At 45.0% G+C, this 13600-nt stretch overlaps 1 pseudogene; it reads right to left on the reverse strand.

Annotated features, from left to right (window-relative positions):
* Window positions 1-10444: 10444 nt before the first annotated feature.
* LOC147114863 (uncharacterized) lies at window positions 10445-12191 on the reverse strand (annotated as a pseudogene).
* Window positions 12192-13600: the final 1409 nt, after the last annotated feature.

A 13600-nucleotide genomic window follows, 5' to 3' on the forward strand; every position in this document is an offset into this window, starting at 1 on the left:
TAGCACCTCATGGAAGAGAAAGATGACACACAAGTAAATTCACAAGGGTAGCCACTTGGGTGTTTTAGTCAACATTAATGTCAAGTTTCGGTTAATGTATTGTCAACCATAAAAATCTTTATTTTCACCACTTTCCCGTCTTGGACACTGATGTCTTGAGACACAATATATATATACAACAGCACAACATGGCTTCCAGTAAGAACTGTACTGCACATGGCTTTATTATTATCTACATCAGTAGTCCATCAGGTGGCTCTATTACACTTCTCCCTCCTTATCGAAGAAGTTAATCATAACAAATAATCATTGTACATGACTTGCATGGTATACACAATTCTTGGTATACATTTCGCAAATAGAACCCATTTTGTGTTTCCAAATTCTACTATAGAATTCTGTAACAGAAACTAAAGATATGAACTTATTTTCCATATTTACAGTTAAACTTAACCACTGGTTTTCTATTTTGAAGAGGATACCTTCTTTCTTGAACAGAACTTTCAGATCTTGTTATAGGACTTTGACTCATTCTAGGATCAGCCTGCAGAGAACTTTTCTCCAAGGGCTGAACTTGATCTACATTTGGACTCTCTACACTTTCAGATTGTTTGCCTGCCTGAGTTGGGCTCAGACTTAAATTCTGACTTTGTCTTGGACTTGTTTCTGGTACGTCTGATGTAGGATTTGCTACTGGTACTCTACTTGTAACACGTCTATCTGACTCATCAGAATAAATTGAATCATCCCAGCTTTCAACTCCTTCCACATTTGTAAGTAAGATATGATCAATGTTATCGAACCTAATCTTTCCATGATCAAACATCTTGGCCAAATATGTGCGAGGGCCACATATCTTAACCACTTTAACCATTTATGGTGATGGTTCTTCACTCTAACCTTCTGGTTCAACTTCACACTTCTCTCTCTAACTCTACCTTTATCGCGCCTCTCTTTCTGTCTTGATTGTTTCTCTTCTACGGACTGTGCCAAGTTTGGCTTTAACAACGAGAAACAACTCTGCTGGTTTTCTACCAGTAGTAGTATGAAGAGTATTCCGATAGGTAATCAGAAAATTTGCCAGTTTGTGGTCCAACAACAACTGACGTTTCTTTGGATTTGGATCCAACATTTGTTTGATGAGGGCACGTTTGACAATTTGTACAGTGCATTCTGTTGCACCATTTGAAGTGGAACTTTGGTATGTTTCACATTGTTTCTGCTCATGAACAGTGTGAATTCTTCTAAACAAAATTGCGGCCCATTATCAGACACAGTTTCTTCTGGGAGGCTGTATGAAGAAAACAATCTTCGCAAATTGTCTAGTGTTTTGCTTGTTATTATCCGCATCGGAAACATCTCTACCCACTTTGAGTGACTATCTTTCACTATGAATAATTGCTGTCCTTCTAGCTCAGCAAAATCTACATGTAACCTTTGCCACACTCTGGGTCGCCATTTGCATGGCTGTAATGGTACTGATGGTGGTTTCTTGCTCACCGATTGACATGTTGTACACTGACTGAATATGTACTTTATGGGCAGGATTTTCATTGGGCCATGGAGGCGGGATTGGAGGTGTGTGGGGAGTTAAAATCTCGAAATCGGGGGTCACGAGCCCATCCTGCCCCCAACCCGCCTCCATGCCAGTTTCAAAGGAGGCGGATACCCGACCTGTGCTGGGACCTGCCTCCCCAAGGCGGGAAGGGGATTAGCGCCAATTAACTGCCTGTTAACAGGTAGTTAACAGGCAGTTTTTAGCCTAATCCCAATTTTTATTGCTGAAGTGTGGGATTCCCGACGGATCGAAACCACGCCAATTTAGCAAGGCGGACCATCGGGCTGAAGGGCTTGGAGGGTTCGAGATGTCCGGTGTTCAGGTGAGTGATAGGTGCTGTAGGATTCTCAAAATTAAGAGATCCCCCAAAATGAAAGCAAACCCTATTAAAAATGACTTTGGACCCTTGCTAAAAACTTCAGGAGTGATAAAAGGGCATGTTGGGCCTAACAAGGAGATTCAAGGTCAGAAACAAACTTGGCATTTTAAAAGGCATGTTCAGGCATGTTTGGGAAAAAGGCTGTTACAGAATTTAGGATCTACCTCTGCAGTAGACAGTTTGAGTATTCGAGATAGTCAAACTGTCTGGGGGAACTATAAACGTCACTCAGCCCCTATCAAGAAATTTACATGCTAACAATAGACCCACGGAAGAACAGCCTCACAGGACCCATCCAAAAACATGCATAAAACAAATCACTTCGCCAACCTACAAAGAATCTCAGGCCCCACAGGAAACTCAAAGCCTGAGGACAATTCACTACAATTAAATAAGAGCTCAACAGCTCAGGAAAACCATCCTGAAACCACTTCTCACATTTTTTAAACAACTTCAACAGCTCAGGAAGCCATCCCGAAACCGTTTAAACAATTTACACAACTCAACGTTAACGAGCCCGCCAAAATCTAAGAATAAACCTAAACTGATTTGGCGCGCAGATTAGCAAGCCTCGATTAGTATAATTGGAGGCCTGTTCAAGCAGTGCAAACAGTACAGTTCAGCAAGGTGGGAGTTCAAGAAGTACTGTGTGTTCAAACCAAGTTCAAGAAGAGCCATCATCGAGTAACATCAAGATCAAGGAGCAAGCATCTCGAAGAAGTTCTCTCTCTCTCTCTCTCTCAAAGAAGAAGAAGCAACAGACAAGAAGAAACCAGAGCAACAGTTTCAGTGACTATCGGACACCTCGCGGCAACAAGGGCTTTACGAAACAACCAACCGAACATTACTATCAGCCAACCGGGTAATATTGGGCCACCGCGACCAAAGAAAACCAACTTGGAAGAAAACCGAAGATTCGCAAGATTTTTCACTCTACAAACTATTCCTGACTTACCCCATGGTAAGATTTTACTCAAAGAGACTCTAAGCCCTATTTCTAACAGAAGAAAATTGGGTACTCACCTGATAAATCTAATACGCATCCTACCGCATCAGCGGACTCGCGAAGACTGACCAGATATGTAGTTGAAGTCCTCTACCGCGTCTGGGGTATGGCAGGCCCCAACCAACATATCCAGCGAACCCCGAAACCGCGAACCAGCCCAGCTGTCAAGCATTCATTTGGTGAGCATTATCCCTGGTCCTTTAGAGTCCAACTTAGCTAGTAAAGTGGGATTGGGAGGGGTGAGGTATTTTTCTACTGTATTTCCCTCATGTGTATCAAAGTGTTCCCCATTTTATTAGAGTGTTAAGATTGTTGTGTTATATTTTCTCTCTTGAATAAAGATCAAATTTTCTTGCACCAAAACTAGTTGTCTGTTGCACTTTTGTCACAACCCCCAAATAAGTCCAAGGTCTAGAACCAAGGGAGTGAGAGCGATTTGAACCGCTCATAAGTCAAAGGTGAAGCTGACCCCACACACCACCCCCTACAGTGCATGGGTTCAGAGGTAAGTGTGTTTGGTGTGTGTAAAGAAGTTTTACTTACATTTACTTACCTTTACAGCCTTCCTTCCTTTAGGTCTCGGGAGTCCTTCATCTCATGGGCACAGAAAGCAGAATGGCCGCGAGCTGTCAAAAGTTGCAGCATTCAGCTTTCTGTTCTGGAGAGATCTCTAAATCAGCCTGAGAGGAAGGAATTAACTTGGAGTACAGATAGTCAGTGTTTGACAGCTTCAAACAGCTGTCAAACACTGATATTTCATCTGTCAAAAGCTTTTGACAGATGAAATGTCAATCTGTGACTTCACCTGTTGCCGGGTGGCCCTTAATTGGCCTGCTGAGCCCGCTGGGCAGGCTCAACAAGGTCAATCAAGTGAAAATTGCGTGGGTTGGCCACAACTCGATGGAGGCGGGACTACAACCCCGAAAGTTGTAGTCCCATCTCCTACATGCCTCCTCAATCAAAATCCAGCCCTATATCTTTATTTAAACCTGGCCACCATAAGTAACTGCTTGCAAAGCTCTTGGTCAAGCACATTCCCAGGTGCTGGTCATGAAGATCACCTAACAATTTAGACCTGAACCTATTTGGGATAACCATTCTTGCTCCCCACATGATACAATCTTTATCCACTGACAATTCATTCCTACGAACGAAGTATGGATGGATATCTTCCTCTGATACTTGGTTTGGCCATCCATTTGCTATGTAATCATATACCTTTGACATAATTGGGTCACGTATGGTTGCCCTACCAATCTCTTCAGCTGTGACTGGCAGCTCATCAATGTATGAGAAATAGAACACTTCTTCCATATTAGGTGTAACTTGTGATTGGGATGGCAACCTGGACATAGCATCAGCATTACTGTGATCAGCTGATCATCTGTACTCAATGTCATATCAATACGCTGACAAAATCACAGCCTATCTCTGCATTTGGGCTGCAGCTAAGGTTGTAACTGGGGACTTTGGATGGAGGATTGCTGTCAGGGGCTTATGGTCAGTAACTATGGTAAACTTCCGACCAAACAAGTATTTGTGAAACTTCTTGACCCCAAAAATCAATGACAAAGCTTCCCTTTCGATCTGCGCATAATTCCGCTCACTGGCACTGAGTGCGTGAAGCAAAAGCAATTGGTCTCTCCTCCCCACTATCTAGTACCTGAGAGATCACTGCCCCAACTCCATACAGAGAGGCATTACATGCTAGCTTGATCTCCTTAGATACTAACATGGTACTCCCTACTAACTGGCTTTCACACTCTTTGAATGTTGTGTCACATTCTTTTGATCACTTCCAAGAGACCTGTTTTCTCAACAGCTCATTCAGTGGATGTAACAATGTAGCCAAGTTTGGGAGGAACTTTCTGTAATAATTCAAAAGACCCAAAAATGATCAAAATTCAAAGACATTCTTGGGAGTGGGTGCATTTCTGACTGCATCCAGCTTCCCCTTGGTTGGATGTAAACCATCTTTGTCTACTCTATGCCCTAAGTACTCCACTGAGTTTTGAACGAACTCGCACTTGTGCGCTGTCACTCATACGCTATGCTGCTCTAGCTGTTTGAGCACTTCATTCAACACCTCATCATGGATTTGCCTGTTTGGTGCTGAAATGAGTATGTCATCCAAATAACACACTACTGTAGTGTATGTACTTTGCAGAAGGAACTATATTCTGCAGCCCCTGTATACTGCAGTACCAGTAGTGACCACCCCTGTATATAAGCCTGTGTAGTAACTTTGCATAGTAGTTCCAGTTTTGTCTCCACTCAGTAAACACCTGTTGTAACCAACTCCTGCAGTCCGTGTCTCAATTACACACGGACATAATACTGGCGACGAGCAGATCCGAACTTACCTACAGTTCTGCACCACCTCATGGGGATCCATCCCTGAAGCGAAGTTGTTAGAGGTCGAGGCCAGAAGGAAGAAAGAAAAAAAAACAAACAGAAGAAACGGGCGTCGACTGTGGGCAACCGCCTCTGATTCATCGGAGTTGAAGATTTGCAGGAGAGGCTGTCGAGAGCGGGGCTTGGATATCCTGTCTATGGTGTTCCAGCTAATCGGGCTGGTGGCAGGTAGTACACTGATCCTTCCTGGGCTGCGGCGGGCTAGAACTCGATCGGGTGGCTTTTCAACGGGGCCGAGCAGCGTTGTCGGGAAGAGGAGAGAGAGAGAGAGAGGGTGGAGCACACAGGGCGCGGCCGGTGCTACGAAGCCGGGCAGCGTACAGACCCGAGAAGAGGGAGGAAAGTGTCCCGTAGGGTTTGCTCTGACGACGGGAAAATAAAAGAAACTAGAAGCGCAGGAAGCCGCGAGGAGCTGCAGTTTGCCACGGGGACCGCGGAGAGCGGCGTTAGCAGCAGCGCGGGGGGGAAGTGCGCGAAGACCATAGGGCATCGCCATCAAGGCATAAAAACGCCAGCAACAGCGCTAGCAGCAGCAGAGAAGACAGAAAGCGCGGGAGGCGCCATCTCAGTCCAGCGGGGAAGAAGGCAAAGCGCGGGAGGTGCCATTTTGTTCAATCGGGGAAGAAGGCAAAGCGCGGGAGGTGCCATCTTAGATCTCCAAGATGCCGAAGACTGGCAATATCACTGCCTTCGATAATGCAATAGAAGACTGGACCACGTATGTGGAAAGAGTCGAAGTATATTGCAAGGCAAACGAAGTAGCTGATGAGAAAAAGGCATCGGTACTACTAAACTTAATGGGCGCAAGAACGTACGGCCTATTGCGGAACCTGATAACTCCAGCCAAACCGATGGCGAAGAGTTTTAACGAAATTGTTGATATCCTACAGGAACACCTAAATCCTACACCGCTGCTGATAGCAGAAAGATTTAAATTCCACAAGAGAAATCAGCATAAAGATGAGAGCAATGCTGATTACCTTACGGAACTATGCAAGCTATCAAAGCACTGCCAGTTCGGAGCAGGACTGGCAGATACCCTACGGGACAAATTTGTCTGTGGACTCCTGAGTGAAGGAACCCAGAAGAGGTTACTCTCAGAGAAAGAGCTGACGCTAGATAAGGCTTTCAGCATGGCAGTATCGTACGAAGCAGCAGCAAGGGGAGCTGCAGAAATACAGCAAAAGCCACAGGAATACGGCACCCATGAAATGACATGGGGATTTGAAAAATGTTATCGCTGTGGCAGAACAACCCATGACCAGAAGGACTGCTGGTCCAAGGACAAAATATGCAGGCAATGCGGAAAGATGGGACACATTGCACGAGTTTGCAGGTCTGGGAAGAAGACTAACGACAACAAAAGGCTACTAATGAACAGTACAGGAAAGTACAAAAGATGATGGACAGTAGTTCCGAAGACCAGAAGAGCGATAGTGAATCCGGGAACAAGAGACTAAGCTGTCTCAAACTTCACAACGTAATCGCAAAAGAGGATCACCGAACCATTTGGGTCACCCTCACGATAGCAGGGTCCCAAGTCAAAATGGAATTGGATACAGGATCAGCCCTGACCATCATGAATCGACGAGACTACGAGCGGCTATTCTCACACATACCCTTGAAAGAGACATCCATTGTCTTGACGATGTATACGGGGCAGAAAGTATACCCCAGAGGGAAAATAAGGGTGCCTGTCGAATACAAAGGCAAGGAAATACAGAAATTGTATCTGTACATACTGCAGGATGGTGGACCACCGTTATTGGGACGTGAATGGATCAGAAAGATAAGTTTAGACTGGCACTCCATTCAGGCACTCACTGTGGCTGGTAAAAAGGATGACGACGTCAAAAATCTTAGCTAACGCTAAAGAGGTATTTCAACAAGAACTGGGAACTCTTAAAGGCGTAACCGCCTCAATAAAAATAGAAGAGAATGCAATTCCCAAGTTTTTCAAAGCAAGACCGGTACCGTATGCAATTCGCCCAGCCGTCGAGGCAGAGCTGGAGAATCTGGAGAATGCAGGCGTGTTATCTAAGGTAGACTGGAGCGAGTGGGTGACACCCATCGTTCCTGTCATGAAAAAAACGTTAAACAGTAAGTCTGAGGAGCCAAGGAAGGTTCGCATCTGTGGGGACTTCAAGGTGACGGTGAACCCAGTCCTTCACACAGTACAGTATCCCCTCCCGAGGATAGAAGATATTTTCGCCTCACTATCTGGAGGGAAGCGTTTTACAAAAATTGACCTAGCACAAGCATATTTGCAAATGGAGGTTGAAGAATCCTCTAGGAAGTATCTCACGATAAACACTCACAAAGGTCTTTACCAGTATAATCGACTGGTATTCGGAGTAGCATCAGCTCCGGCGATATGGCAAAGAGTGATGGAACAAGTCCTGCAAGGGATTCCGGGGACTCAGTGTTACTTGGACGACACCCTAGTGACAGGTGAAAATGACAGTGAACACCTTGCCAACCTAGAGCAGGTGCTCACTAGACTAAGAGAACATGGGCGACGAGCCAACCGCCCCAAGTGTGAATTTTTTAAGAAACAGATATCGTATTGTGGCCACGTGATTGATGAAGAGGGGTTACATAAGTCCCCTGACAAAATTGAAGCGGTAGTTAAGGCTCCAGCGCCTGAAAATGTGTCGCAACTGAGGTCATTCCTCGGATTGGTGAATTACTACCATAAGTTTTTGCCGAATTTGTCCACAATTCTGCACCCACTGAACGCCCTGCTACAGACTGGAGTGGCATGGAAATGGAGCGATGAATGTAAGCGGGCCTTTCAGAAGAGTAAAGACCTAAGCACTTCAAGAGAAGTATTGGCTCACTACAACCCATCACTACCGATAAGACTGGCGTGTGATGCGTCTCCCTACGGCATTGGAGCGGTACTGTCACAAAAATTCCTTGATGGTTCAGAGAGGCCGATAGTTTTTGCGTCACGCTCGTTAACTTCAGCCGAGCGTAACTACGCCCAGATTGACAGAGAGGCCCTCAGCCTGGTGTGGGGGGTGAAGAAGTTCAATCACTACCTGCACGGTCAGAAATTTACTCTACTAACTGATCATCAATCTCTTGTCTCCATTTTCAACCCTCAGAAGGGCATCCCGATAATGACAGCACAATGGATACAGAGGTGGTCCCTTTTCCTAGGGGCACACCAATATGACATCGAGTACAAAGGAACTAAACAGCATGGGAATGCTGATGGATTGTCGCGCCTACCGTTGCCGATGGTGGAAGAAGCACCTGCAGTGGATCCAGTGGAGATATTCCACTCGACCATAGTCGAATGTCTCCCGGTGACGAATGCAAACATAGAAAACGAAACACGAAATGACCCGACACTCTCCAGGGTCTATGATTTAACGGTGAAGGGATGGCCAGCACATGGCGAACCACTGTTGCCAGCATTCTCGCTGAGAAGAGAACAGCTGTCAGTGTGCAGAGGAACTTTGATGTGTGGATCCAGAGTAGTAATTCCACCCAAATTGAAGGATAGAGTGCTCAATGAGCTTCATGAGGGTCATCTGGGAGGGGTAAAAATGAAGAACTTAGCCAGAGCGTTTGTGTGGTGGCCGGGAATCGATAGAGAAATCGAAGAGATGACCAAGAGCTGTACAGGATGCCAGAAGGTCCAAAACGCCCCACCACAAGCCCCTCTACATCCATGGGAGTGGCCCTCATCTCCATGGCAAAGGGTACACATTGATTTTGCTGGTCCATTTATGCACTCGATGTTTTTAATTGCGGTGGATGCACATTCAAAGTGGCCAGAGGTAATAAAAATGTCCTCAACCACCACAGAAAAAACTATCACAGTCTTACGAACCATATTCGCCAGAAATGGGCTGCCTGAACAGATTTGCACCGACAATGGACCACAGTTTGTGTCTGAAGAGTTCCGGAGGTTCTTAAAGAACAATGGTGTTAAGCATTACACATCCGCCCCATATCATCCAGCCACCAATGGATTGGCTGAGAGGTTCGTTCAAACATTCAAGAAGGCTATCAAGGCAATGTGTAATGAAGACATACCCCTACAACACAAGGTGGATAACTTCTTGTTTGCCTACCGGAATGCGACACATGCGGTTACCAACCAAACTCCAGCCATGATGTTCTTCAATCGAAGACTAAGATGCCACTTGGATTTGGTTAGGCCAAACATCAGAAGAGATGTGGAGAACAGGCAGTTTCAGAATATGAATGAAAGGCCGACCAGGAGTTTTAAGATAGGTCAACCAGTTTTGGCCCGGGACTACCGCACAGAGAAATGGCAGCCAGGAATGATCGGCACACGGCAAGGACCTCTAATGTATACCGTGGACGTTGGAGAGAGCATTGTAAGACGCCATGCTGACCAGATTCTAGAGTCACTGGAAAATGTCAAATCCACACCACGATCCGATACACCTGGTGATGAAACCGAAGTACCAATTGCATCTACCTCAGAATCGGAGTTATTGGAAGCAGACGAACCAAACAACAACGTTGATCCCGAATCAACTTTGCCAGGAGAACCTGATACCCCAAAGAGGCGTTATCCAGACAGAATCAGGAAACCTCCTCAAAGACTGAACTTATAATTGCTTAACTTCAGCTAATGTATATAGCAACTGTAATTGTAAATATGTTATTTGATTATTAATCGAATGTTATGTACTGTTTAGCTAAAAGGGGAGGAATTGTAGTGTATGTACTTTGCAGAAGGAACTATATTCTGCAGCCCCTGTATACTGCAGTACCAGTAGTGACCACCCCTGTATATAAGGCTGTGTAGTAACTTTGCATAGTCGTTCCAGTTTTGTCTCCACTCAGTAAACACCTGTTGTAACCAACTCCTGCAGTCCGTGTCTCAATTACACACGGACATAATAACTACCCCTTCAATCCCTTGCAAAATTTGGTTCATTACCCCCTGGAATATGTCAGGGGCAGAAGACACTCCAAATGGTAGCCTATTGAACTGATATAGGCCTCGGTGAGTATTTATAGTCAAGCATTGCCAGTCAGTTTACTCTTCTGTTGGCATACCTTCGCAAGATGCCCACTTTTCTTGCAATAGAAACACTCAGCCTTCACATACGGACAGCTTTGAGCGATGTGTTGTCCCAGGCACTGATAGCACGACTTCAATGCACTGTTACATTGGCCAGTTGCTGAGGCCTTGGGGCCCAACTGCCTTTTACTTTTAGCCTGCAGCTGATTCACTTCGGTTGTCTGATGACTGGAAATGGTGCGGAACTCTTGGGCGTATCGGTCGGCCATATCCATCGACATAGCTGTCTGACAAGCGAAGTCAAAAGTCAAGTTAGGGGTTGTCAACAATTTCATCTAACTCAAGTTGTTGCTAGGCATTTGTTAGATCTAACTTCGAAAAGATCTGGCCACCTGTCAGCGTTGTGAACAAATCTTCCACATTTGGCAACGTATTGGGTAGATTACACTCTAGAACCTGGTTTACGGTTCCCTTATAATCACCACATAGCTTTACCTTACCTTATCATCTGACTTAGGTACAACAGCAATGGGTGTAGCCCAATTACTCAGATCTACCTTAGAGATAATGTTTTCAGTTTCTAGTCTTTTGGGTTATTGCTCAACTTTCTCCTTAAGTGCGTATGGTATGGGATGTGGCTTGCAGTAAACTGGTCTTGCATCCTTCTGCACTCTGACACTCGCCTTGCAGCCTTGGATCGGACTGCCCGTTTCACTGAACACCTTCGGATACTGCTTGATGACATCATCTTTTGATGCAAATTTTGCTTCCGCATGAAAAATCTCATTCCAATCCAGCTTCAGTGATCCCAACCAATTTCTACCTATCAAGGCAGGCTTGTCTCCTGCCACTACTATGAGAGGCAAACTCTGACACTGATCCTTGTATTTCACTGGTATGGTGACACTTCCTACTACAGGGATTTGCTCTCATGAGTAGCCTCGCAGCTCTACCTTCGATTTCTCTAGTCGATAATCAAACAACTTGTCGCAATATCGCTGTTAGATACCTTCGTGCTCCTGATAACATGAATCTCCAGAAACTCCTTGTCCTGCTGCTTCTCTTCAACGGTATGCAGTGTCTGGCAACTTCTACTTCGAGCATTGCCAGTCAGTTTACTCTTCTGTTGGCATACCTTTGCAAGATGCCCACTTTTCTTGCAATAGAAACACTCAGCCTTCGCATGCGGACAGCTTTGAGCGATGTGTTGTCCCAGGCATTGATAGCACGACTTCAATGCACTGTTACATTGGCCGGTTGCTGAGGTCTTGGGGCCCAACTGCCTTTTACTTTTAGCCTGCAGCCAATCCACTTCAGTTGTCTGATGACTGGAAATGGTGCGGAACTCTCGGGAGTATCGGTCGGCCATATCCATCGACATAGCTGTCTGACAAGCTAAGTCAGAAGTCAAGTTAGGGGTTGTCAACAATTTACTTTTGATATGTTCATTTTTCAACATACAAACAAAGCGGTCACGCAAAGCTCAGTCCTGAAAGTTTCCGAAATGACTGTGAATAGATAGCTTTTTTAAAGGTCCAATGTATTCACTGATACCCTCATCATTTAATTGATCACATGTTCCAAAATGATAACTTTCAGCAATTTCCAGGGGCTCAGGACTGCAGTGTTGTTCTAACTTGGTTAGGATCTCCTTCAGTGGTGTGTCCTTCGGTTTGGCGGGAACATGTACATTTTTCAGGGTTTCATACACCTCAGGGCCTGCTTCAGTCAAAAAAATTGCCTGTTTCATTTCTAAAACCGCTCGATTATGGTTTACATCATCGAGGACTTCGACAATACTATTCGTGGTGAAAAACATTTCTAGCCGCTCCACATACGCTCAAAGTCTCTTCATCACAATGGAACTCACCCAAGCGCCCTATTGTTCCCAACAGTGCAGCCATCTGGACTCCGGCAACGTCGACAGTTCGGCGACGTGTGCGCAAAATTTACCTCGGATTTTTAAGTTTTTCTGCAAAACAAATAACCTCTAACAGTCCCTCCGTCGGTTGGGCAGGATTATCCTCCATCAAAAATTTCAGATAGGAAATCCACAATCGCATCCTCATCGCCAATTCAGTGATATCTTGAGACACACATGGCTTCTGGTAAGAACTGTACTGCATATGGCTTTACATAGGATTAAATAGGATATACGGCACAGAAACAGGCCATTTGACCCAACCAGTCCAGGCCAACGTTTATGCTCCTCTCAAGCCTCCTCCCATCTTTCCTCATCTAAATCTATCAGCATAACCCTCTATTCCCTTCTCCCTCATATGCTTGTCTAGCCTCCCCTTAAATGCATCTATACTTTTTGCTTCAACCACTCCCTGTGGTAACGAGTTCCACATTCTCACCACTCTTTGGGTAAAAAAGTTTCTTCTGAATTCCCTATTGGATTTCTTGGTGACTATCTTATATTGATGGCCTCCAGTTATGCTCTTCCCCACAAGTGGAAACATTCTCTCTGTATCCACTCTATCAAAACCTTTCATAATTTTAAAGACCTCTATTAGGTCATCTCTCTGCCTTTTTTCAAGCTGAAAGAGACCCAGCCTGTTCATCATTTCCTACATAAGAACATAAGACGTAGGAGCAGAAGTAGGTCATTTGGCCCCTCGAGCCTGTTCCGCCATTCAATACGATCATTCCTGATATTTGTGCCCTCGCATTTCTGGTATCATCTTTGTAAAGCTTATAATATGTCGACCAGAACTGTACGCAAGGTGTGGTCTAACCAAAGGTTCGATACAGGTTTAGCATGACTTCCCTACTTTTCAATTCTATACCTCTAGAAATAAATCCTAGTGCTTTGTTTGCTTTTTTTTATGGCCTTGTTAACCTGTGTCACAACTTTTACTGATTTGTGTATTTGTACTCTGAGATCCCTTTGTTCCTCTACCCTGCCTAGACTCGCACCCTCCAAGTAATAAGTGACCTCCCTATTCTTCCTACCAAAATGTAATACAGGAAACTCTTTGGTATCCGGCACTGGTGGCATCGGGATGGTGCCGGTTGATTAAAAATTCCGGATGACGGAAAGGGTTATCTACCAAGGCTATTTTTAACAAACAAAAATTAAAAAATCAAGAAATGTGCAGTATACAGTAATTGGGTACTCACCTACACCGCAGGAGAGTCAGACTCCTGTTATTGAGGTGATCGGACTTCCGACAGCGCCAAGAAGCCGAGTAGTGGCAGTTTGGAGAACTACCCCCACTGACT

The sequence above is a fragment of the Somniosus microcephalus genome, chromosome 7 (genome assembly GCF_052327205.1).
Source record: "Somniosus microcephalus isolate GS21.2 chromosome 7, FLI_Smic_1.0, whole genome shotgun sequence".
In the NCBI taxonomy this organism is placed as follows: Eukaryota; Metazoa; Chordata; class Chondrichthyes; order Squaliformes; family Somniosidae; genus Somniosus; species Somniosus microcephalus.